The sequence below is a fragment of the Lygodium microphyllum genome, chromosome 9 (genome assembly GCF_053477565.2).
Source record: "Lygodium microphyllum isolate KBCC chromosome 9, Lygodium_microphyllum_v1.1.10, whole genome shotgun sequence".
Lineage (NCBI taxonomy): Eukaryota > Viridiplantae > Streptophyta > Polypodiopsida > Schizaeales > Lygodiaceae > Lygodium > Lygodium microphyllum.
The window spans coordinates 4,184,023-4,209,223 of NC_141143.1; the positions used below are offsets into that span (position 1 = coordinate 4,184,023).

At 39.5% G+C, this 25,201-nt stretch overlaps 1 pseudogene; it reads left to right on the forward strand.

Moving 5' to 3' along the window:
* The first annotated feature begins 9,184 nt into the window (after nt 1-9,184).
* On the forward strand, nt 9,185-24,279 carry LOC148030766 (putative glycosyltransferase STELLO1; annotated as a pseudogene).
* Nucleotides 24,280-25,201: the final 922 nt, after the last annotated feature.

Below are 25,201 nucleotides of genomic sequence, written 5' to 3' on the forward strand. Positions count from 1 at the left end.
TTGGCCATATTTCTAGTGAATGTTTCCACAAGAAAAGAGCATAGTAGATGTAGAATGACCACCACCAAAGTCCATGAATGAAGAAGATGCTTCTGCTACCATCAACAACTCTGACAAATTGTTCTAAGGAATTTGTTCCCGTAGTGGATTTGCTTTGTAAAAACCCTTACCAAAGATGTAAAGTCTCAAGCTTTAATTTGACTAGGCTACCTATGAGCTATTCTCCCGAGCCATGTTATCATGTGGGGGGGGGGGGGGGGGAGCAAAGGCTAGCAAGTGTAGGGACTCATCATTTGAGGGGAGGGTGTTGAGAAATAACAAATGATGTATACTCCAAGAAGAGATGTCCTGAATCCCATATTCACTTTTCAATGCAATGCTATTTGTACTTTGTACTTCATTATGTGTCTTTGTCATGGTCAGCTCAAGATTGTGTTTATGAGTCCAAGCCTACATCTTGGAACCTAATTCACTTGATCAATAGTTTGTCTTCTTGTCTATGTCACTATGAGTCTTGTTACCGACTTCCCTCCTCCATAGTCAGTGCTATGCTCTAGATCCATGTTTTGTCTCACGTGTGTCACATGCTTTGACTATTATAGGTAGATATGGTAATGGAAAGAATGACTATGGGAATGGCTGTGGCAAAGACTCACAGAAGTCTAGGTCTAAGTCGCGTGGTAAGTCGTGCAGCAAGTCTCATGGGAGAAATGCTAATGTGACATATCATCATTGCAGCAAGAAGGGTCATATACGCCCACAGTGTCAGGAGTTGCGTAATGAGAAGTGCAAAGAGAAGGGGAAAGACAAAGTACAGGAAAAGTCCTCTAATCACAACATGGTGCCTAAAAAATCCGGTGTGAAAATTGAGGAAATAAATGTCATGCAAAGTGAGGACTCCAATGGGGAGTACATACTTGCAGCTAGTTCTTGTGATGATACGCTGTTGATGACCGAGGTTCACTCTATGTATGCACAATTTTGGCTTTTGGATTTTGGTGTTTCATTTCATGTTACAACATGTCATGAGTGGTTCCACTCCTACCACACTATCTTTGGTTGTCTCTAGCTCAATTTGCTTGGGTGATGACAAGTCACTTGCTATTGTTGGCATTGGGGATGTATGACTGCAATTCTCTATTGGTAGTACTTTTTTGTCTTACAAGATGTACGTCATGTACCTGCACTTACACACAATCTTATGTCTACAAGGTAGCTTGATGATGATGGGGTTCATGTCTCTTTTAGGGATTTTGCTTGGAAGATCACACATGGCAGACTTGTGTTTCCTAGAGGTGCCAAGACTAGAAGCCTCTATCCTCTTGTCATTGATGGGTCCTCTATTGACCATGTTTTGTTAATGGGTTCCATCCCACATGTATCTCTTTGGCATGCTTGTTTGGGCCATATGTCCTTGAAGGGAATGAAAATTCTTTCTAGTTTGCAGTACTTACCACCCCTTGACTATGCATGTTTTGATTCATGTGAGCATTGTATTTATGGTAGACAGACCAGGAATACACATAAGAACTCTAGTAGGACACACATGAGTGAGCCCCTAGAATTGGTACATTCGGATGTCTATGGGCCCATGCCTTGTGGTGCTAAGTATTTTGTGATGTTCATTGAATTTTTTTTGCGTGAAGTCTAGGCTTTATCCCATTAATCTTAAGTTAGATGTCTTGGCTGTGTTCCAGAGATGGCTTGCATTGGTTGAGATCCAGACTGAGCATAGGCTCATGAAATGCCTTAGGACTGACAATGGGGGAGAATATGTGTCACATGTTTTTAAGCAGCTAAGTGACAAGAGGGGTATTAAGTGTCAGTTGACTGTCCCCTATAACCCACCCTAGAATGGTTTGGTTGAGTGGATGAATAGAACCATCTAGGAGCATGTATGCAGTTTGCTTAGCCATGCAGGCCTACCACAGAGCTTTTGGACCGAGGCAGTTAGTATAGCTGTGCATATCATAAATAGATCACCTTCTAGTGATTTGAATTTCCAGGTTACAAAGGAGATATGGACTAGGAAACCTCTGTCTTATGCACATCTACGTGTCTTTGGATGTGAGGCATTCTACCATGTGCCCAAGGACAAGTATAGTAAGCTGGATCCTAAGAGTATCAAATGAATTTTCCTTGGCTATGGAGATGCAGGCAAGCTGGGTTACTGCCTCTAGGATCCATAGGCGCGAAAATTCATCCACAGCCATGATGTAGTCTTCCATGAAGACAATATTGAGATGTTTGCGATCAAACCTACTTCATTCTCTTTGAAAGGAGTAGTGAGGGCTCATGACAAGAATCCCATAAGAACAGTAGGGGAAGTGCTACCATCTAATTTCCTATAAAGCATTGTACTTGCTCTCTTTTCTAATGCAATGTCATAGTACTTTTGTCCTTCAGTAAAGTCTCTATGTTAATCTATACTCAAGATTGTGTTTATGAGTCAAAGCTTCCATCTTGGAACCTAATTCACTTGTGTAATAGCCAGTCATGTCAGTGTCTTCATGAACTCACTCTTTCTCTTCCAACCTCCATAGCTTCCGCCTCTAGCCATGATCTAGATCTATGTTTTTCAACATGGTATTAGCATAGTTGGGCATGGATCAACTCATCTTATCTCTTCTTTGCTCTCTCTCAGTCACTTTTCAACTCTAGTCAGCTTCATTTTCATTAAAAAAAATTCAAAAATCATCAAGTATAGCTCTTGCAATGTCAAAAAAACCAAGCCATTGTCAGAAACCCTAACTGTGACTCCATAGCCATTCCACCTAAGCTAAAAAATCTCATCATTTTCTCTCTCCTACCACCCGAAGCAACCCATTGCCACTCTGATATACTGTCCCAACATCAAATCAAGGAGGGGAAGATCCTAGAAAGAATAAAGAAGGATCGACAACCCTGAACTAAGAAGATTCAAGTTCGACATCAACTTAGACATAGTCTTTACATAGTGTGTTTTCACACTGTCATTACTTGTGTCTCTTGACACACTGTAATTTACTCTTCCACTAATAAAATCTAAGAATTCTAGAGTTGACTGTCTACTGATCCTCCAACTCCAGCATAGGGAAGGATTCTTCGACAGTTCGCTTCAAAGGAGTCACGTTTCACACCTGTCAAGCTCATCCTAATGAAGAAGGTTCTTTGAGCCATCACCAGTGGCAAAGAGAAGAAGCCTCGTGATGCAAACCTTGCAATAACTTGGTAAAAGAATGATGATAAGGCTCAGGCCATTATAAAACTAGAGCTAGATTATAGTTATATCCACCATGTGGATAACTGTGATACTTCATAGGATACATGGAAGAGACTTGACCCTTTGTTTGGTGCACAGTCTAAGTCATCAAAGTATGGTCTCTTGATTGAATTTTTCAAGCTTGAAATAAATTCCAACACATTACTTGCCACACATCTAAATTAGATGGATGGACTTTTAACCCAGCTTGTAGGAATCAACACTAAAATGGAAGAAGATGTTTGCATTGGTGTTTTGCTTAAAATTTTGCCTCCTAAATATAATAATGTGTCAACAACTCTAATCAATATGCCAAACCCTAAGCTTGTTGATATCGAGGCATCACTATTAGAGGAGGAAAAGAAGCTAAAAACTAAGAAAGAAGCAATCACATCTAGAGATGAACAAGCATTATATGTTGGCAACAAGTACAAAGTCAAGAAAGACCAGTTTTTCTATGATTTTTGCAAAAGGATCAAACACACCAAAAAGTTTTGCCACACCTAAAAAAGGTCCCAAAAGGCCTATCTTGTTGTAGTTAAAGAAGAACAAGACCATGGAGCAAAGGAAGAAGAAGAAGAAGAAGACCACCGGAAAAGGACACACTCATCAGTCCTTCTATTCGGATAGACGTTTTTAGCCTTGTATTGCCTAGTCCTAATGCTTCGGACATAAAATTGTAAAATCCTCATGTAGCCTTCTACTACAGCCTCTGTACACGTGAGGCCCCTGTTACAGACTCTAGATATCCACCATGTTTTTGGTACCCACACTTAGCCTTTTCTGTGCGACAGCACTCTAGTGTTTTGCCATGTCTATGGTGTGCCCACACTTTGCATGTGTTGCTTTCACTAAAGCCTCTATATGCTTTGTAATTTTGGTTGTGATTGAGGAGGGGTGTTGAGATGTTTGCAATCATACCTACTTCAATCTCTTTGGAAGGAGTAGTGAGGGCTCATGACTAGAATCCCATAAGCACAATAGGAGAAGTGCTGCCATCCAGCTTCCTATAAAGCATTGTACTTGCTCTCTTTTCTAATGCAATGTCATAGTACTTTTTTCCTTCAGTAAAGTCTCAGTGTCATTGTTGTCACTCTATACACAAGATTGTGTTTATGAGTCCAAACTTCCATCTTTGAACCTAATTTTCTTGTGTAACACTCAGCCATGTCAGTGTCTTCATGAACTCACTCTTTCTCTTCCAACCTCCATAGTTTTTGCCTCAAGACACCACCTCAAGCCATGTTCTAGATCCATGTTTTTCAACAGACAAGATGCATTAGAAGCCTGAGAAGGTGGTAGAGATACACAGGGTTTCCAAGAGGAGCCACGTGCTCCTGCACACAGCCAGTTGGACAGGCTTCAACGGCAATTGGTATACATAGCTAGGGTGTTGGACAGGATGTTGGACATGCAACAAAGCCTGCAGTGAGATGGTCTACTAGAGACAGACATCCCCGTGATAGATTTGAGGCCTCGATGCATTATGTCTTAGTTACAGATGGAGGAGAGCCTCTCACCTATTATGATGAGGCTATGTGCAAGGGTGACAGTTACTCTTGGAAGAGGGCTATGCAGTCTGAGATGAACTCCTGCATAAGAATATGACTTGGGATTTGGTTACATTACCTAAGGGCAAGAAGGCTTTGTCGTGCAAATGGGTGTTCAAGTTGAAAAATACCCTTGGAAACTCCAAGTTGGCTTATAAGGCAAGACTTGTTGTTAAGGGTTTTAAATGGGAGAATGAAGTTGACTTTGATAAATTTTTTCTCATGTGGTCAAGAGGACCATCCTATGCTTAGTTTTGGCCTTAGGCACATAGCTTGACTTGGAAATGTATCATATGGATGTCAAGACTACATTTTTACATGGAGATTTGCACGATGAGATTTACATGGAGCAACCTAAGGGCTTTGCAGAACCTGGCAGGGAGCACCTAGTGTGCAAGTTGAAGAAAAATATTTATGGCTTGAAGCAAGAACCTAGGGAGTGGTATCATAAGTTTGATGCCTTTGTGCAGTCACAGGGCTACAATAGGAGTGCTATGGATCCGTGTCTTTACAAAAGAAAGCCTCTGATGGCTTATTACTTATTTTGGTACTTTATGTGGATGATATGCTGATAATAGGGAAAGCTCATGATGAGCTAGATGCTCTTAAATCTTAGTTGAAGAATAGATTTGAGATGAAGGATTCGGGACATGCCTCTCACATTCTTGGTATGCGCATTAAGCGCAACAGGCATCAGGGACTACTCTACCTCTCACAGAGGGAGTACATTCATAAAGTCCTTGAGAGTTTCCGCATGCAGGAACATGAAGCCTATTGGCTGTCTATTACCTTCTTATGTGAAGGTCTCATAGGCCGATTATCTGCAGATAGATGAGCAGAGGGCCTAGATGGCCAAGATCCCTTATGCATCTGTTGTGGGCAGTTTGATATATACCGTGATAGCCACTCATCCAAATATTGCCTTTTCAGTTGGTGTTGTGGCACACTATATGGCTACACTTGGTAGAAAACATTGGGATACCGTGAAGGGTATCATGAGATACCTGGGGCATAGCAGATATGTGTATTTGCTATGGTAGCTAGGATATAGGAGTTGTGGGGTACACAAACTCTGATATAGTATATAGTAGGAAGTCCACTTCTGGCTATATATTCACCTATGCTGGAGGTGTTGTCTCTTGGATGTCCAGGGTTCAGAAGTGTACAACTCTATCTACCACTAAGGTCGAGTATGTTGTAGCCACTGAGGCCTGCAAGGGGGCCATATGGTTAGGCTATTTGGTTCATGACCTTGGGATTGATGATATACATGTGCTGCATTTGGATTCTATGAGTGCTATTCAACTAGCCAAGAATTCGATCTTTGATCCGAAGATGAAATACAAGGAGGTGAGGTATCACTTCATATGTGGGGTCGTGGAGGACAGGCTTGTTGACCTTGTCAAGATCTCCACTAACAAAAATCCTATAGATATGCTCACAAAAGGCCTCACTACTAAACACTTTGCCTTCCTCAAGAGATTGATGGGTGTTGGATGAGATGACACTTTTCCTCATCCTATTGTACATGTGTACATTATACTATCTTTTGTTTTTTCTTTCACTCCTGACTGGGGTAGATTCGCCTTTAATGGGAGGTTATTGGGGGTAAAGGCTCCTCCATCTAGTCATTTGTGTATTACTACATTGATAGTACCCGCCACTGCACACTGTAGGTGGCAGGTGCCCATCACCATCACTTTATTCTTTATTCTTTTAGTGACAACTTGAATAGAGGAAGGCTATGTCACACATTGTGATTGTTGGAGCTTCCATTTTGCATCTCCCTCTTTCTTGCTCTTGCTCTCCCACCATAGCTCTTTCAAGCAAGCTTTAGTCCTTCTCACCTTTCAACAGCTCCACAGGCCGCTAAGGCTGCACCTCAATACTCATCTTGTGTACTAGACAATGTAATTGTAGGCTATTTTTTACTTTTCCAACTAATCATGTTGCTGCCCAATCCGAATGCATATCCATTGGTTGACCTCCTATCATAGGCACAACCAGCCTAGTCAGCATCAGTGTACCCTGTAAAGTCAAGGGGTTTTTGATATGCATAAAATATCCCATAATTTTTCACCGTCCCTTTACATATCTCATGATTCTCTTGACTGCATCAAAATGTAGCTTGTGAGGCTTCTGTATGAACTGACCGATCAGCATAGCTCAAGTCAGGTCGAGTGTAATAGTCAAGTAGATCAAGCTGCCCACCATCTGTCTATACATGGTAACATTCTCTATCTCAATCCCAACATCAATCTGCAGCTTGAGATTTTGGTCTAGGGGTGTATCCATAGCCTTACATTCAGCCATACCATACTTCTATAACATGTCATAAGCATACTGCTTTTGCAATAACTGTATGCCTTGAGGTGTAGACACTACCTCAATTCCTAGAAATTATTTTAGCTCACCAAGATCTTTGACTTTGAAAAAAAGCCTACAACAATGACTTTATTTCAACAATTCCACCCTCATCATCTCCATTAATGATTAAATCATCGACATAGACAACCAAAAACACATAGCCATGATTTTTCTTGTTCACAAATAAATTGTGATTCGCATCACCCAATCTAAATCCATGCTACTATAAATAACTGTTAATTTGAGCATTCCAAGCTCTAAGTGCCTATTTTAGCCCATATAATGACTTTTTCAGCTTGCATACATATGAAAGAAAATTCGGATGCACATAGCCTTTAGGCTACTCCATATAAACTTCTTCTTGTAAGTTACCATTCAGAAAGGTGTTTTTTACATCCACTTGCCATAGCTTCTACTCTTTAGCTACTTCCAATGCAATGATTGTTTTGATTGTTTCCATTTTAGCTACAAGGTTAAAAGTCTCGTCATAGTCAAGGCCATACTGTTGTGCATACCCTTTTGCAACTAGTCTGGCCTTATAGCATTCCAATGACCCATCCGACCTTGTACACCCATTTGCAGCCAATGGGGACTTTGCCTTCAGGAAACTGAACCAAATCACATGTTTCATTTTTAGTCAAAGTTGAATACTCTTCGTCCATGGCAACACACCAGTTCTCATCTGCAACTACCTCATCAAACTTAGTGGGTTCTTTGAAACATGTCACCTTAGTCATATAGGCATAATGACGGGCTGAATATCTAGTGTATGTAAGTCTATCAACAAGTCTTCTAACCCTCTCAGATCTCCTCAACTGTGGCTCTTGCCTCTCATGAGGTGGCACATACCGATTCTACCTTGCACTAGGCATCATAACAGAAGGAAGTAGTAAGTGGACCTGTTACATCCTCAAACATCCTTTCTTTTCCCTTATCCAATCTCCCATTCACTGACATGTCCATGTCAATGGATGTAGGAGTGCGATTCTGCAACCGTCCTAACCAAGGACTCACTGTAGATGACACATCACCTGTCGGGGCGGACCACTCATAGATGTACTAACTACACGGGCATTTTCAGTATTACTTGTGCTAGTTGATCCATTAGTAGCCACTGCAATTGGATTCCCATGCCAAGAGGCTAGCTCATCAAAGACAACACCTCTCCTTATCAATGTCTCATGAGTCAATGACACATAGCATTTATAGGCCTTCCTATCCTATGCATAACCCAAAAACATGCTCTTGACAGCCTTAGGATCCAATTTCTTACTCTTTTTATCAAGTATATGCACATATGCAATGCAGCCAAAAATTTTAAGTGCCTAATGTTAGGCTTATGACCATACAACCTCTCATAAGGTGTTAATCATGAATCCCTATTGTAGGGGTTCTATTTAGCACGTATGTAGCAATCACCACTACTTCAGCCTAGTAAGCATTAGACAAACACTTTTCATTCAGCATAGCTCTAGCTGACTCCATCAGTACCCTATGATTCCTCTCTGCTACAACGTTTTGCTGCGGTGTATAGCTACAAGTAGGCTATCTTGTGATCCCATACTTTGCAAGATATCTGTCAAACTCTTTAAAGACATATTCTCCATCTCTATCTAACCTAAGACAAGAAACATAGCACCCCAAGTCATTCTCAGCATGCTTCTTGAAATCTCTAAATGCATCAAACACTTCATCTTTATGTTTCAATATGTACAATCAAGTGTACCTGCTAAAATCATCAATGAAAGATACATAGTAGCGAGCACCTCCAAACGAAGCATTATGAGACCAACCCCAGACATCAAAAGGTATCAAATGCAAGGGTCTCGAGCTATTATTCACAAGTCTCATAAAGGGAATCGTGCCTGCTTTCCAAATTGATATGCAAGACATACATGGCCAAAGTCATTATACTTGAATTTGAACAACCTCTTTCTGCTACATAGACTTCAGCTTTTGAACATTAACATGGCCAATCCTCTTGTGCCAAACCTCAACATCCCAAATACTCTCATCATGGGCAAACATGGATGCCTTAAGTTTTGGAATGGATGCGTCCAAGGTAAACATCATGTCGTCCCTTCTACCTCTAGCAATTAATTTGCAACCATTAATGTATTCTTCAATAAAGCAACTATCTTTATCAAATCTAACCTGCAGATTTTGTTCAGCCATCTGTCCCACTAATAAGAGATTCTTAGTTATTGACGGTACATGCAATACATCATGTAGGCTCTTTTTCTTGCCATCAAGCATCATCAACGAAATAACTCATGTGTGTTGAATGTCATGCTGGGTGTCATCCCCAGTACAAACATAACCATGTGAACCTACAACCAACTCATCAAATGACTCTCCATGGGGTGTCATATGGTTAGAAGCCCCATAGTCAATGTACCATCTCTCATCTCTATTCTACCTAGGTGCATTCTTGGACACCTGCTATATGGCAAACAATCTGTCACCCTGCTCATCATGAGTACTGCTAGAAGACACATAGTTTCCATGTTGTCTTCTACCCTCAGCTTTCAAATATCTGCCTCCTTCTTATGACAATCCTTTGCAATGTGACCATATCTGCCACAATAATGACAGTCATTGTCCCTGTTGGACTGATCATTCAACTGCCAGGATCCACCACCTCTACCTCAGGGTGATCTCCCCCTACCTCTAAAGCTGCTAGATCCACGATGGCCCTGTGTATTTGTGCCATGCCAATTACTCTGCTGCTGCTATCCATAGGTGTTTTAAGTGTCTGCTTGACCTCAAAATGAGCCAAGCCTTTCCCACCTTTGCCACACTTGCTAGAATAAAGGATAGTGTCTCTACTTTGAGAGGTACTAGAACCTATGTTTAATCCAAGTTGCTTTACTTCCTTGTGCAACAGCAAAGCAAGCAACTCATCCCTATCAGGGGGTTCAGATCTAACATAAATAGATGTATCAAATGCTTTATATTCCTTGCCAAGTCCATTCACAGTGACAACAATCATATCATCCTCAAATACCTATGATCCAATAGTGGCAAGCTAGTCCACTATGGTCTTAATCTCTATCGTGTAGGCTTGGATGCTTCACCATTCCTAGACATGTTGTTGAATTGTTGTTTCAATTGAATCTTTTGTGTATGCATTACATTTCCATAGTTCTTCATGAGTATGTATTAGGCATCATTCATGGAATCACATCAAGTGATTTGTATTTCCATAGCATAAGATGTACATAAGGAAAACCAATGTAGCACTTTGCATGCTCTCTCTATCCATTGTTTATGAGCTATTCTCTAATCATGTGTCGGCCGTTCAGGCAATTCAGGTTCAGCTTCATCACCATTGCATAGATACCAATATCCTTTTCCAACCAAAAAGTTCTTCATTCTAAATTTACATAAGGCAAAATTCTTGCTATCCAACTTCTCACAAACAATTTGGGTAATGTTGTCAATGCCCTATGCATTTTCCATGTTGCAATAGACAATGTCACTCCTACAAGCCAACAAGTCTCACTGACCAACTATAGTCTTTGACTGCTTATGACAATTTTTTGCAACAAATTCACTATTAAAACTAGGGTATTTCAGCCCATCAACATCTCAAAATCATCCACAAACATGTGGCATAACCCGTAGGTACATCAATATACATAGACCATGTACTTGCTTTAACTCTATCTTACTGTCAAAGTATAAACATGTAGTCTAAAATCTATAAATTGTTAGTGATTAACAGCTAATTCACAACTAAAACTAAGATATATACATGTCATACATGCTCCAAAACTTCATAGACATATAGGCACAAATCAGTGCACAGGTTGCAATCAAAAACTCCTGTTCACAGGTTGCAATCCAAACTTCATAGACATATAGGCACAAATCAGTGCACAGCTCCAAAACTTCAAAACTCCTGTTCACAGGTTGCAATCAAAAAATACTCAGTAAAAAAAGGTTTATCTAGCTCCAAAATGTCTTCAAATCACTTCATGCATTTGCTTCAGTGTGTGGGGTCAATAGATGACCATACATACAACCATAGACACTCTGTCTTCAAAAAACAAAGTCATGGACTGCATTCCATGCTTGTAACCAACCAAGACACTTTAAATGCATTTTTTTTCAGCTCTAGACTTTATTTTTTAGTAGCATTCAATGCTTTTCTTAGTCCTCCAGACATTCAGTAGACATATCCCAAGTCATATAGTTCTTATGAACCAAGCAAAGTCAAGTAATGCTTCAAATACAGACAATGCTTGCTATCCATAGATTCATGACAGTTTTCTAGCCAAGTAAATGCTTCCAGATATCGAGTGTTTTGACCTCAAAATTTCAGCTCCAAGGCATAATAATAAGTGCATATGTCCTTCTTGCATATACCTATGCTTCAATGATGCAAAAGTACGTGTCCGAGAGCTTCAATGTGTCAAACATGACTAAGCCCTCATTCTAGATTTGTAAAACTGTTCACATAGCCCAATGATGAGCTCAACATCAAGCATTTGATGACATGCCTTCAACACCTCCCAAAGGTGTGTGCACAAGCAATAGAGCACTCCAATAAGCTCCCGATGTATGATTTGCGAGTAGGACAGGAGGTTGTCTCAGCAGACACAATCACATAGTTTAGGCTAGCAGCTTCTTCTTCTTGTTCTTGATGATGATGATGGTCATGAGCATCACTATAGTGCTCAAATAGGCCTTGGAAAGTCCCCCCAACAAGCTTTGATCAACTATTGCATGAAGGGATGCCATGCAAGTTTGGTACATACCTTCACATAAGCTCAATAGCAGCTTGTTCTTTCAAATGGCACACATTATCTCCAAGATCTAGGGTTATCTCAATTGTTTCCATGCTCTAGATAGCCCATCTATGATGGCTCTGATACCATATTGGAAGAGACGGAGAGACAGAGAGTGGAGAAAAACCATGAGCTTCAGCTCATCTTCTTCTTCTTCACTATTCCATTATTTCACTACTAACTGAAAGTGAGAGTACAATAGGTTTTACACTAACTATCATGTAATTATGGTTAGATCAAGTCTACACCGACTTATTCAATTTCACACACACGTGTACAGCTATATCCAGCTGATGTCAATCAATCACGCACATAAAGAGACACGGGTGGAACTTGATTTCTAACAAAAAGTGAACAATTGTTTGTTATGTACCAATTTATGAATACTATAACTACCAATGGTTCATCAAAGAATGATGTATGATATGTAGATTTCGGTGCCTCTAACCACATGACTTCTAATGGAGAGTGGTTTAGATAGATGCATAGTTTAGAGTCTCTAGGCTATGTGGAGACAAGGGATGATATAGCTCACCCCATTAATCATGTTGGAAATTCTCCCTTGAGTATGCATAATGACAAAACTAAGTACTTCGCTAATATGTTATATGTACCAAATATTACAAAAAACTTAGTTTCTATTGGTTAGATGCTAGAATAGGATTTGCAAGTTCGGTTCACATGTGATGCCTGTTATATAAAGACCTAAAAAATGATTACACAGTGATTGCAAAAGGAAAATGTTTTGATAAACTGTTTACTCTTGATGTAAGTCTACCTAAAATGGATATTGCCATATTTATACAATGTTCGTGTTGTGGTGCTTGATATTGAAATTTGACAAAGAGAATTGATCATGTGAATGTGCAACAGCTTAAACACATGCAATAAAAAAAGATTGTGGATGGCTTGCCTAAGTTTATAATTGATGGGATACACAAAATATGTGAAGCATATCAACTTGGAAAGTAAGGCATGCATTTCCACTATCCTTCCACATAGGCACGCACCAAAAATCAACTTCACCAACTCCTTCTTAACAAGAATGATCTTGTGCATATTTAAGGTAGTGGTGGATGCACACAACACTTTTGATAGGGCCTTCAGGATAGAAATCTAAGCCCATCCATGTGGGGTGAAGGTGGCACATGCAATGGCCATGTCAGCAATGGGGATCCAACCAATGTATTACTCTATGGAGGAATCCTTCTTGAATGCCCTCCAACCCTTCTGACGACTTGCAAAATCATCAATGTTGAGTATAGCCTACATTGATATGAAGTTAGCTCAAAATAATATACATACTAAAATAAAGTGTCTATCTACTATAGTTCGCACAAGGCCGTGATCTAGGGCTAGGACATTTTGCTAGAAGATGGTTCCCACCACAATGCACACACTGCACATGGGGTCACACTGGCCTTCTCAACATCTCTTGTAGCTTGGCTAACTCAAAATTCAAGTTAGCTATCTCTTAGTTTTGGTCAATGTTTTTTCCCTTATGTTATGTGCTATGGCTTGATCGCTCACGAAGGGTTGGGTTTCTCTTGGTGTTCCTAGAGATGGTGTTCTCTTGTTGTGTGGCTCTTTAGCTTCTCTCTTTCAGCAAGTCGCCCACAAGTATTTCCTCTTCAAAGACCTTGGCTAACATGTCCCTTTACAGGTTTGAGTTACTAACTAAGGCCTTATAGAGTTCTTCATTTTGGATTCCGTTGTTGATAAATAGAGTGGAGATTGCTCTCTCATTGGGTTGCTATGTCACGCTAGAATCCTCTTGTAGTAGAGACTTCTCACATGAGTGACATAGTCTCGGATTTCCTCCTTGTCTTTTTGGTTGAAATTCATTAAACTAAAAATGAGGTTGTCTGAGTATCTAGCTTTGAAAAATATCTTAATGAAAAGATCTTTTAGGCTATTGAAGTTGTTATGCTCAATGGTGTCTAGGCTAATAAACCAAGTTTGTCCCTGGTCTCCTAGGTAGAGTCCAAAGGCTTGTGCACGTTGAGCACTGTCCATGAGGATGTTTGCCTCACACACTTGCTCTAACTGGTCAATGAAGCTGTAAGGATTGTTACCTACTTGATACTTCTCAAGTTGCTTTGCAACTATAGGTATCTTGGTATAGCTTCTATCATTTGGAGTGATTCCAAGTCTAGCTAGCAATAAAGTTGCTAGGGTTGCTTCACTTTGGTTTGTGTTAGTGTTATCTATTAGATATGCTCAATGCCCCACCCTCATAAGGTACCACCAATGATCCATGGTGCTCAAAGTTATAAGGCCCCCATTACGAGGAGAAGCCATATGTGAGCCCGGATATTGGTTGAAAGTCCTGACTTGTATGTCAGATGAGGTCTATGTGATCGGATGGCAAAAAGGTCACCATTGTGGGTCTAAACTTTGTGTTAGATGGAGTAGTTAAGTTGGTAGCAACTCGAGGCACATTGCATCAACAAGTTGTGGGGTAAGGGAGTTATCCAGGGCCCCTATTTTGGGGTCCTGGGGCTACAAAAGCGACCCCTGCATGGGGGGTCATAGGGGGGCCAACGCCCCCCCTGGTGGGGGTTTGGGGCATTACCCCCAGCCCGTGCCCCCGGTCCAATGGTATAAAGGGAATACTCCTTGGAATGGAATATTCCCTGACCGACTAGTGGAGGCTCATATGGTAGATAGATCAGGCTAACCTAACTGCCTTCATGGGCTATAAAAGCTAAACCCCTTCAACTCTTTTATGCAAGTTGCAATCACATCTGTCACAGTCAATTTTGATTCTCAATGGATTCCTCATAGGTCTAGACAGTCAAATAGTGTCTCTATTGGGAAGTAAATTGCAAGTGACCATCTGATTTGGTTAATTCTTGGGCTTGTTAGGATAAATTCTAGTGTTGTTTGACTCTATGGTCACATTTGCAAGTTTGGGATCCCAGCTAGGGTCATATGGTACTTAGCTTACAATCTTTGGTATGTTAGGGATGTTTTGATGGTTTCTAAAAATGTTTGCGAGGTCTAAATGGTTCCTAAAAATGTGTTCTAGTTCAAGTTGTTTAAAAATTTGAACATCTGAGTTGCAGTATTTTTGTCCATCCATGTCCTAGACTTGGCCGTCTGAGTAGTCGATTTGGATTATTCAAGTGGTCAATTGGACTATCCAAATGGCAAGATCTGACTTGGATAGGGGTGCTTGTTTGAGTTCGAGAGGGTGCATCCAAGTTGACAATTTGGCTACCATCTGAGGGGTCAGTTAAGGCTCAACCATCTGAGGCTTGGGGCAATGTCCAACAAGCGGTGAGAAACACATCAAATGATAAAAAACAATAATGAATGATGTAATAAATCACATTTCTTCCCAACTATGATCCTATCCTTATTCTTTAATCAACAAGGAAGATTTTGAGCATACTTGGAATCACCGAGAGTGATGCTACAATGGATTTCTATTGTTGTTTCTCTCTTGAACTGTTGGTCTCTCCGAACCTACTACTACTCTCTCTCAATCTCTCACATGCTAAAATGAGCTCTCCCTCCCTTTCTCTTCTTTTAATCCTCTCTCTTTCTTCCCTTACTCTCTATGTTCATTCTAAGGTATTCAAAATCTATTTTTCTTTCCCTACTTCCTAGTTGTTACAAAAACTTATCTTTCTTTTTCCTTATTTTCTTAACCTTAATGCTTCCTACTAATGAAAAACACCATGCTATTATTGATCTAACTAATGTTACTAAATCTTCTGAAACCTAAACTATTGAACAAAGGAGATCAAAAACCTTTTGACTCCCTCACTTTCTACCTACACCAAGTGTAGTTTTGGAGACAAACTCCTACTCCATCACTCAATTTGGAGTACGCAAGCACTCAAGCTTGAATTTATATTGTCTTGACAATGAAACCAAAATGGTGTAGCTATCACTAGTAACTACTCAGACCCTATAGACTGCTCATCAATTCAATGGTTTCAAGTGAGTGGAAATGGCTACCTCTCACATAGCCATATATGCTCTCACACAGTTGTGCATGCTCTCACACAAGGATGTAGTGATCTTACCATTGAATCCGATCATTGTAGTTCTCTTCCTTGAATCCTTTGATGGCTCCATGGTTCAAGGCACTAGCTCAAGGAAGCTCCATCTCCATCCTCCAAGCTCCAACCTCCATAGCCGTGCGTGCAAGAAAAGAGAAGAGAAGAAGAAAAAGAGGATCCTTCACTTTCATGCTCCCTTTCTCATGTGCAAGTAGGAAGCAAAAACAAGAACAAGAAGAGAGCTAGTTTGCACATACACCAAGAATGAGCTTATCCATTCACTTTTTGGCTTTTATACATGCCCTTCTCCCCTTGGGCACCCAATCCATTTCCATGACTAATTGTCTTGTCTTGGTCCTCTTTTCCACTCTTTTTCTATTATTTCCTATTCTCATGCGCCTTTTCATTTAAACTTGCACAGGAGGGAGCATGGCACTCTTTCACAAAGGATTAAAATGTGCTTTATCTTTTGTGTGTCTTGTTCTTGATTTTAAAAATTTTCTCGTGCTTCTTGGTCTTCTTTTTCCATCGAGCTATCTTCTTATGCTCCTTCTTAAGCCTTCTTTGTGCCTTGTGTTGTTCTAAGGTTTAACAATGGTAGTGGGTATTCTCTTTATAATGTAAACAATAGTAGCGAGTGCTTAAACCCAATTGTAATAAGGAAAGATTCTTTCTAACATCAATGCATGAGCCATCTCTGTAATATACCTATTTTTCTACTCAACAACTTCATTTTTCTACAAAGTATACATACATGCATATTACCTATGTATACAAATTTTGTGCAAAAACCAGAAAACTCATTCGTGAGATATTCTTCCTCTCCATTTGACCTTAGGTATTTAATATAAAACCTTGTTTCCTTCTCAACCAAAGCCTTAAATCTTTTAAAGTGAGTGAACACCTCACTTTTTCACACATAAAGTAAATCTATACTTTGTGAGTATGATCATCAATGAAGGAAACTTCATACTTTCAACCACTCAAAGTTGCAATCTTTGTAAGATCCCACACATCAAAATGTATCCATTCAAGTGGCTCCTTGCATACATGCTTTTCATGTGGAAACCATAGATGATTTTAGTGGCTATATCTTGCCAAATGGCTATACTTTATTTTTTTGGATTTTTTTTTCAAAACTCAAGTAGGTTGAGTTATAACTCCAAATTTTTTTATTCGCCAACGTTTCTAAGGTATATTGAGATTTTGAAGGCTCTTTAGCCATTCATACGAAACAAAAATTGAAAAAAATATATTAAATTTACCACAGTATTTATAAGTTATGGGATATATATAGAAACATTTTCCACATGTACATAGCACATACATAGACACATGTCACATACTACTTATCCTTGCTCCTTCTTTACATACTCATACACATGACTCACATACACTCCTCCACATACACACATTACTCAGCATTACATCTACTCTTGTATTCATACATACATATACACAATTCTTAGAACCAAAAGGTTTGAGGTACTCATGGTCCTGGGGAGTCCATCTTATAGAATATGTAAGATACCACGTGAGTTCAAAAGAAAGGGTATATTTATTATATTAACTTATAGTTTTCTAAAAATAGAAGGGATTTATAAATGTGCTTATTGTAAATTCACATTATGGGTGTTTTTATTTGAAAATTCTGAAAGGCACAATTGGGGGGGGGGGGGGGGTTGGGGGGATGTGCCTGAGATGTGTCTATTTGAGAGCCCCAAATAAAAGTCATGTCTCCTTTACCACCATTTTCTCTCTTGGTATACAAAGTGTTGGTTTATTTTCAAATCACTAGCTTGTTTGCTTGGGATCTCCCTACTTCATAAGGAGTCAATGCCTCTTTCAACATCCACTGTTAGCTATTAGTTTGTACCTTTCTCATTCAAACCAAATGCACATGGTCTATAAGAAAAAAAATAATGCTTTCTCTTAGTAAACTCCTCAATGGAAACCCTCAAATAGCATTGCACCTTCCCTCCACAAAAAGACAAAAGAAAAAGCTATGTCTACAAAATTGTACCATATTGTTTTGTTGAAATAGACCTCACTTTTACCAATGGGTGGGTGCTTTCTCTTCTAATCACCTTATCATCCTCTATATGCTAAGACCACTTGCTTCAACCTGTGAGGATACACCCTCCCCCATGATCTCTACAAGGATCAAATTGAAGATTGAGACCCAATATCCTCATCATAGCTAGACTTGGGATGGCTACAATTGCATCTCAAGCCCCCCTCAAGTATTTGGGTCCCTGCTTTATCTTTTGACCTTATGCAGATGTGGAATATCAATAGTATGCTTGAGATATGAACTTCATACTGAACCATAATTTTTAAAAGAATACAATATTTGAAATGAAAATAAAAGCATTCATCAGACACTCTTAGGTTAGGCCACCAAATATGGACGCAATGAAAAAATTTAGCTAGCTTGGTCGTGCGTGTAATGAATGGTACACAAGACATAGGGTTCATTGATTGAATTTTATCTTAAAGCACTCCTCTCACCCCTAATGAAAAAAGAGAATAATCTTCACTCTATCATGCATTCTGAACTCTTTGAATGAATTAGATTAGAAGCCCACTTTAATTTTATGGAGATTAACTGTTTTGAAAAGGGAAGAGAGGGAGAGTGTGTACGTGTGTAATTTTGTGAAAATCTGTTATTTCATGAAAGTGGAGTTAGAGAGAGAGAGAGAGAGAGAGAGAGAGAGAGAGAGAGAGAGAGAGAGAGAGAGAGAGAGTGTGTGTGTGTGTGTGTGTGAATATATGGCGAGCATAGCATAGAGAGAGGGTTAACACAGACCTAGTAGGTCTACCTTCCCTCGAGCTAGCATGGCAGAAAAGATCTAAGGTATCATCATCATCATCATCATCATCATCCATCAAATCATCATTCTTGCTAGCAATATTTCTTCAAGTCTTAGTAGAGAGTTGGTCTTGCAATCCATAGCTCCCCTTTTCATTCAATCAAATCTTAGGAAGGCAAAGGCGGAGTCATTATGGATGCAATACTTCAAAGATCCTTGCAGTTGTGGGGGTTGAGACAATTGCAATAGCAAGGTAGTTTGCCCCAATATATCTAATTACAACATATTCAACCTTTACATCTGATTATGATGTATTCAACTTCTGCAAAACACATACAATAAGCCTTGAAGCTAGGCTACAACAAAGAGGTACGTCCTTTCTCGCTACATTTGAATATTGATTTACATTTATCATTTCCTAGATAGCAAATGTAGGTGTAATTGGTTTTACTAGAGTGTGAGTTGAGGTTATGTGTGAGAGGTAGTCACAAATGTATGTGGTTTGAAGCTCTTAAAGGAATAAGAGTTAAGTCCATGCGTGAAGCACAACTGTACTCTCCTAGAATGTGACATGTTGGAGCACTAATAGATTGTTGCATCTTATACATTCTTATCAAGAGAAAGGAAAAGTTAGGATGTGCTTTGTAGGCAACATGGTTTATTGATGTACTGCATGCAATCATCGATCAATCATTCTTGCAATGCTTTGCATGGCATAGTTGCTATAAAGATTCATAATGGAGGGTAACAAGATTAAATAGAGCATAGGTAAGCCAATGGGTTGGTGACTCTGGCCCTTCATATCAAGGTGAGGATTATCCTAGCTATCATGGCTTTTGACCACAGTCCAATCGATGTAGTCTTCAAAATCACCCTTCGTTTCAACTCAAGGTATCCTTCCTAAAGAAACATAAATTCATTGAGAAAACCAAACAAGCTTTGTCTTAGGTTGTTTGAAGGCAAGTTGAACCCGCTCTTAGATTAGAAGGATACATGTTTTTATCAGATTGCACTTTCAAAAGGAAGATGGCAGAGATCAAATTTCATTTAAAAGAAAACATATGGTTGGTGTTTTTAGATGTAAAGAGTTTATTTTGTATGATATTTCTCTTAATCATAAAGATGCTATTCTCATGTGGCTCCTAGTAGAACATATTGAAGTTTTTCTTATAGCTCAAGAGATGAATAAGATTGAAGGTTTGAAAATCCAATTAAAGGGAAGATGGTTGATAGAGGGAGATACCCGCATCCCTCTCTTTTTTTCAATACTCTTAAGATCAAGTATAGAAAAGAGATGACAATCATGATGGAAGAGGAGAATGGATGCTCTCGTTTTGATGGCCTCCACATGTTTTGTAGGCCTTTACTGATGCTTTCCGCAACTTGCTTAATCATAAGGGAAAGCTAGTTGTTAAGATAAAGAAGAGGGTGGATTTTGAGAGGAATGACAAAGTAGTCATCTTGAAGTCAAAATACAACTAGAAGAACTTATACCCACAAACCTCTTAGAGAAAAAAAAGTAGGCTCTTAGATGTCTAGCAAGCTACCCCTCTACTAAACTGAATGTGTTCATTTGGAAGATATTGGCTAGAAAGCTACTGATGAAAGATACACTTGCTGATTTTAGAAAGTTTCAGCAATATGCCTTGTTTGTTTTAGGGAGACCTAAAACTATCCTACACTTGTTTTGGCAATGCCCAATGGCAAAGACATTGTAGACTAAACCAAAAAGATGAGTCTCCCAAAGCAGTTCTTAATGCTTCTACTAGCATGTGTCTATCACTTTTTCAAGGACAAAGGTGCCTTGGATGGCAAAACCCTCAAGCTTTGGAACATTGTAAGAGCTGTGATTTTGAAGCATACATGGTTTCGTAGAAACATGATTCCTATGTAGAAAGCTAGAGCCCCATAGGTGCAACTTTTGTTTAGATCATGTGTATTTCAAAACCTTGGCCTTATTGAAAACCTTAGGCAGTGCCCCACGCCGCCCCCCCCCCCCCCCCTTTTCAACTATTGCAGTGAACTGTATGTTAGGATAGTAATGCAAATTGCTAAAATTTGTAACATCAAATGAATGTTGTGATTTGACCTTCAAGGCCATAATACACATCTCATGGAGCCCAATCAATAACATATTGTCCACCCAAATAATGAGAATCAACGCAACATTTGCATTTATGTCGACAAAGAGCGTGCTCTTAGTGTAAGTGACTAAAACCAAGAGCAATCAAATGAGTGTGCATCTTGCCATAGGTGCTTATTTCAAACCATATGAGACCTTATGAAAACAACACCTTGCTTCCAGTATTTGAGATATCATTCAAGCTACTCTCCAAGATCTAGGGTGATGGTTTGCGGGCAAAACCATATCGAATATTTCTTGATGATATAAATCTCTATTAATATAAATTGTATTTTTCTGAAAAGAAAAGGCACTTGAAGGAATCACAATTTTCAAATGGAAAGCTCATTGCATTTCCATTCCCTCGCACAAGAGAAAAATTAAGCAAAAATGTCATAGAGATCGTGTGCATCTCTGTTGGCGTGTGTGTGTGTGTGGCATCATGAGCCAACACTATGACCCCTGCATCTAATCCTCCCTCACAATGCTCATCTAGCAGGAGTGAACCATTCAATCACTACCCACAAGCAAGGTGCAAACCCGCCCCACAACAAAGATGAGGATGACAAGAATGCTTCCACGGTGAAGATTGACTTCAAAGGTGCTTACCTAAAATCTCAGCTGCTTCAAAAGGACCCTGGCCGCCTCAGCCAGAAGCAACCTACCCAAATTTTTCATCTTGGGTCTCGTGCTTCTCAGTGTCCTCATCCTCATCATCATTTGCAACCGCGGTGACTCCTCGTCCCTCCTTTGTGTACACTCACGCCCAAAGAGTGCCGAGAAGAATCCATACCTTGAAGTAGACTTCAAGAAGGTGCACAAAGTGGTAGATACTGGGAAATTCCATGTTGCCGAGGTAGAAAAATGGATGATGGTAATAGCCTCTGACTCTTTCACCGAGCAAGTTCAAGCTATGGTGAAAATGCAGGGATGGCAAGTTGTTGTCGTTGGAGATATAGACACACCAAGTGATTGGGAAGTGAGAGAAGCCATTTTCTTGTCAGTTGAGCAACAAGCAGCTCTTGGTTATAGGATCCTTGCCCACCTTCCATATATTTCATATGTGAGGAAGAGTGTTGGATATTTATTTGCAATCTAGCATGGTGCAAAGGTGATCTATGATGCAGATGAGAATGCATCTGTAATAGGGGTGATCTGGGCAACCACTTTGACTTGGAGCTATCTAAAAATAGGAGCAATATTTTACTGCAATATTTGTTGTTTCATAACAGAATAATTGTCAACCCTTACATTCACTTTGGCCAGAGATCTGTGTGGCCTAGGGGCTTCTGGAATCTATAAAGAAACATAAATGTGGAGATTTGTTATGGGCATGTGCCAAGTGGTATTCTCAACAAGGATTAGCCAATGGGTTCCCTGACGTTGATGTTGTTTTTTATAATACTCAAAAGTCAGAATTTGATTTGTTTGATGTCAAGTTTGATACACATGCCCCTCCTGTTGCACTTCCATAGGGTGCGTTGGCTCCCATTAATCATTTCAATATGTTGTTCCATTCTCAGGATTTCTAGGTGCTCATGCTGCCTCTATCAGCAAACCCTCGAGTTTCAGGCATAATGAGGAGATACTGGGTGCAAATTCTATTGTGGGAGATTGGGGCTTATGTAACACTATATCCACCATTGATTGACCGGCAAGATACCTTGAAACCACATTTCTTTGAAGATGAGAAGGAATTACATGACATTGTTGATACGCTGGTTGACTTTTTGGTCTCTTGGAGATCAAAGAAGGAAACCTTCTTTAAACGAGTTGATGATCTAAGCTATTCTATGGCTCAAGCAGGTTTTTGGACAGCTCAAGATGTGGATTATACTTAATAGGAGCAACCACTTTGGCTTGGCTTCAGGATCTTGTTTCAGTGGGGTGAACCCAACCAAGAATGTTCACTCTTGAAATTGATAGGGGGAAAGATTTGACAAATCAGTCACAGTACGTTGGGAGTTCGTACCTCTGGCACTCCCTTCCACACACCTTGGTGTGGTTGAAGCTTCAACAATAGGCTTTGAAGTTGGAAATTTGCTCCAATGGACAAAGTTTTATGGGGATGTTGTCTTAATCATGTTCTGATTGGCCAGTTAATAAAACAACACTTCGATGGAGCATGCTTTATGGTAGAATTTTCAACATTGTGGTTATACTTTTCAAGTAAAGTGATCCATCTTTTGAAGTTGAAGCAGTTGAAGAATGGCAAGCATACAAGTTAGTGAAAGAAATACTCTTTTACCTCAATGTGGATATACATGTTGAAAGTTATCAGGACATTCCAATACTTGTGTTTGTAGTTCATATCATTTGTTTTTGAAGGTCTACTCCATAAAGAACATAACTATTGAGAAATGAAGCTATTGTCCCAGGGGATGCCTTCTCTTTGGGCTTCTTTAGTCCATCTTGTATTGGTAGAGTTTTTCACAACTAAAGCTTTGCAAGTACTAGGTTCTATTATGTTGCAGTGTTAATGCTTCTGAAACATACTAGGATGACTTCAAAGACATGCTATGCGTCAGCAAACTGAAAGCAACTGAAACTCAAAATAGGAATGGATTTCTAAAGCAAGCTAGTTTTTTGACACTAGCTTCATTATACGATTGCAAAAGAGTGGAGTGATAGAAACTTGATTTGATGATGTTGATATAGGACAATTAGAGGAGAACGACTTTATTACCACACATAGTTGTTGACCCATGAGCCATGCAAGCATGCTTGGATGATGTTATAGATGAGAAAAAAAACCCATTAGCCATACTCTTGCCATTATGATAGCGTGCCAATACATCTTCAAGTCTTGTGGAAACGATGAGGCCCGGAGACAAAAGTGCTTCAAGCACTACTGGATAGGCCCTTCTTTAAACTTTTACCTCTATTGTGATTGCCAAATTTTTTAGAACCAATTATTAGCATTCAACTCTTTGGTCACCAAGGGATTAATATCAATTTAAATACATAATCTATATATCCCAAACATTCCCTCTAGATGTTGTTGTCACAAAACCAATATCATGTAGCTAGTTGGAGGGATGAATCTACTTTTTTATGCACATTGGAGTCTTGTTTGTTAACCATCACTTTTTCTTTTGCAGGCAAATTTTTCATATATTTGAGCATTATCCAAAAGTAGAGGGGTTCATGTTTATTAAAGATCATGTTATTTTGAATTATTGGAAGTTATTGCAAGCCAATAAAACTAAATTCAGGAATTTACAGAAGGTCAATTTGTCAACTTTCTGCCTTGAAAATTAACTCCTTTGTAAATAAGACTTTAAAAAGATCATGTTCCTATTTTTTAATTTCATTTAATGTAGATTTTATCTGAGGATCAAGAGTTTGGTGTGGGGTTGAGGCTGTTGTACAGTATATAGATGGAATGATTTCATTAAGCCTTTTTTTAAATTCCAATGGTTAAGACACAGTGTTGGTAGCTGCTGTTCACAAGATGATGTAATGTTGAAACAACGACCTACTGCTCTCTTTGAACTATAAGCACATTGTCTAGTGAAAATGGCATTGTAGAGCTTATTCAAATTGATTTGAATGGCCAATAAAGCAATCGTTATTGATATATCCACTTTAGCGAGGTTGTTCCTTTCCAATTTATTGCTACAAGAATTATCCTAAAAACATGTGTAATGTGTCCCCCTGTCCACTTGTAGGACACGTCTTAGTAGCCCAACGGGAAGAGAGTCTAGAAAGCGCCACCCGCACTCCCAAGGAATGTCATGGGGTTTGCGATCTAGGTCCTCTCAAGTCTGCCGCCCACGAAGTGGAAGCATTCCGACTGTTCCCACTTAGGACCGACCTAAATTAGGGTTTTTCTAATGGTTAAGTTCCTAGAAGGTAGCTAGCATCGAGCCCTAGATGAACTACTTTACGTAGAAACATCAAGGTCAAAGCGGATTTATACTGCACTTGGTTCAAGGAGAATGGGAAATGAGAGGGATGCGAACCTCGACCTCTTTGCCAGTAAGGCATAGTCCCATTCCGTTCCCCTAAAACAATATAAATAGGGACTCTAGCTTTCTAGATTCTAGGTCATCGTTACCTTGCTATCAATTCCTTTGAGAAAAGTTCCCGGCCAACCGGGACCACCCTTCCGTAGGACGGACCCATGGTCACATCCATCGCACTTTCCTCAGGGTGCTTTAGTTATCTAATTACCTACCACATTTAGTTTGACAAGCAAAAACAGCTTCCTTAATTAACCAATTAAACACTAGTTCCTTCACGTAACTTAGGCACTAACATAGAAAAACAATGTCAAGAAAGTTCCTTTTCAACATTTGA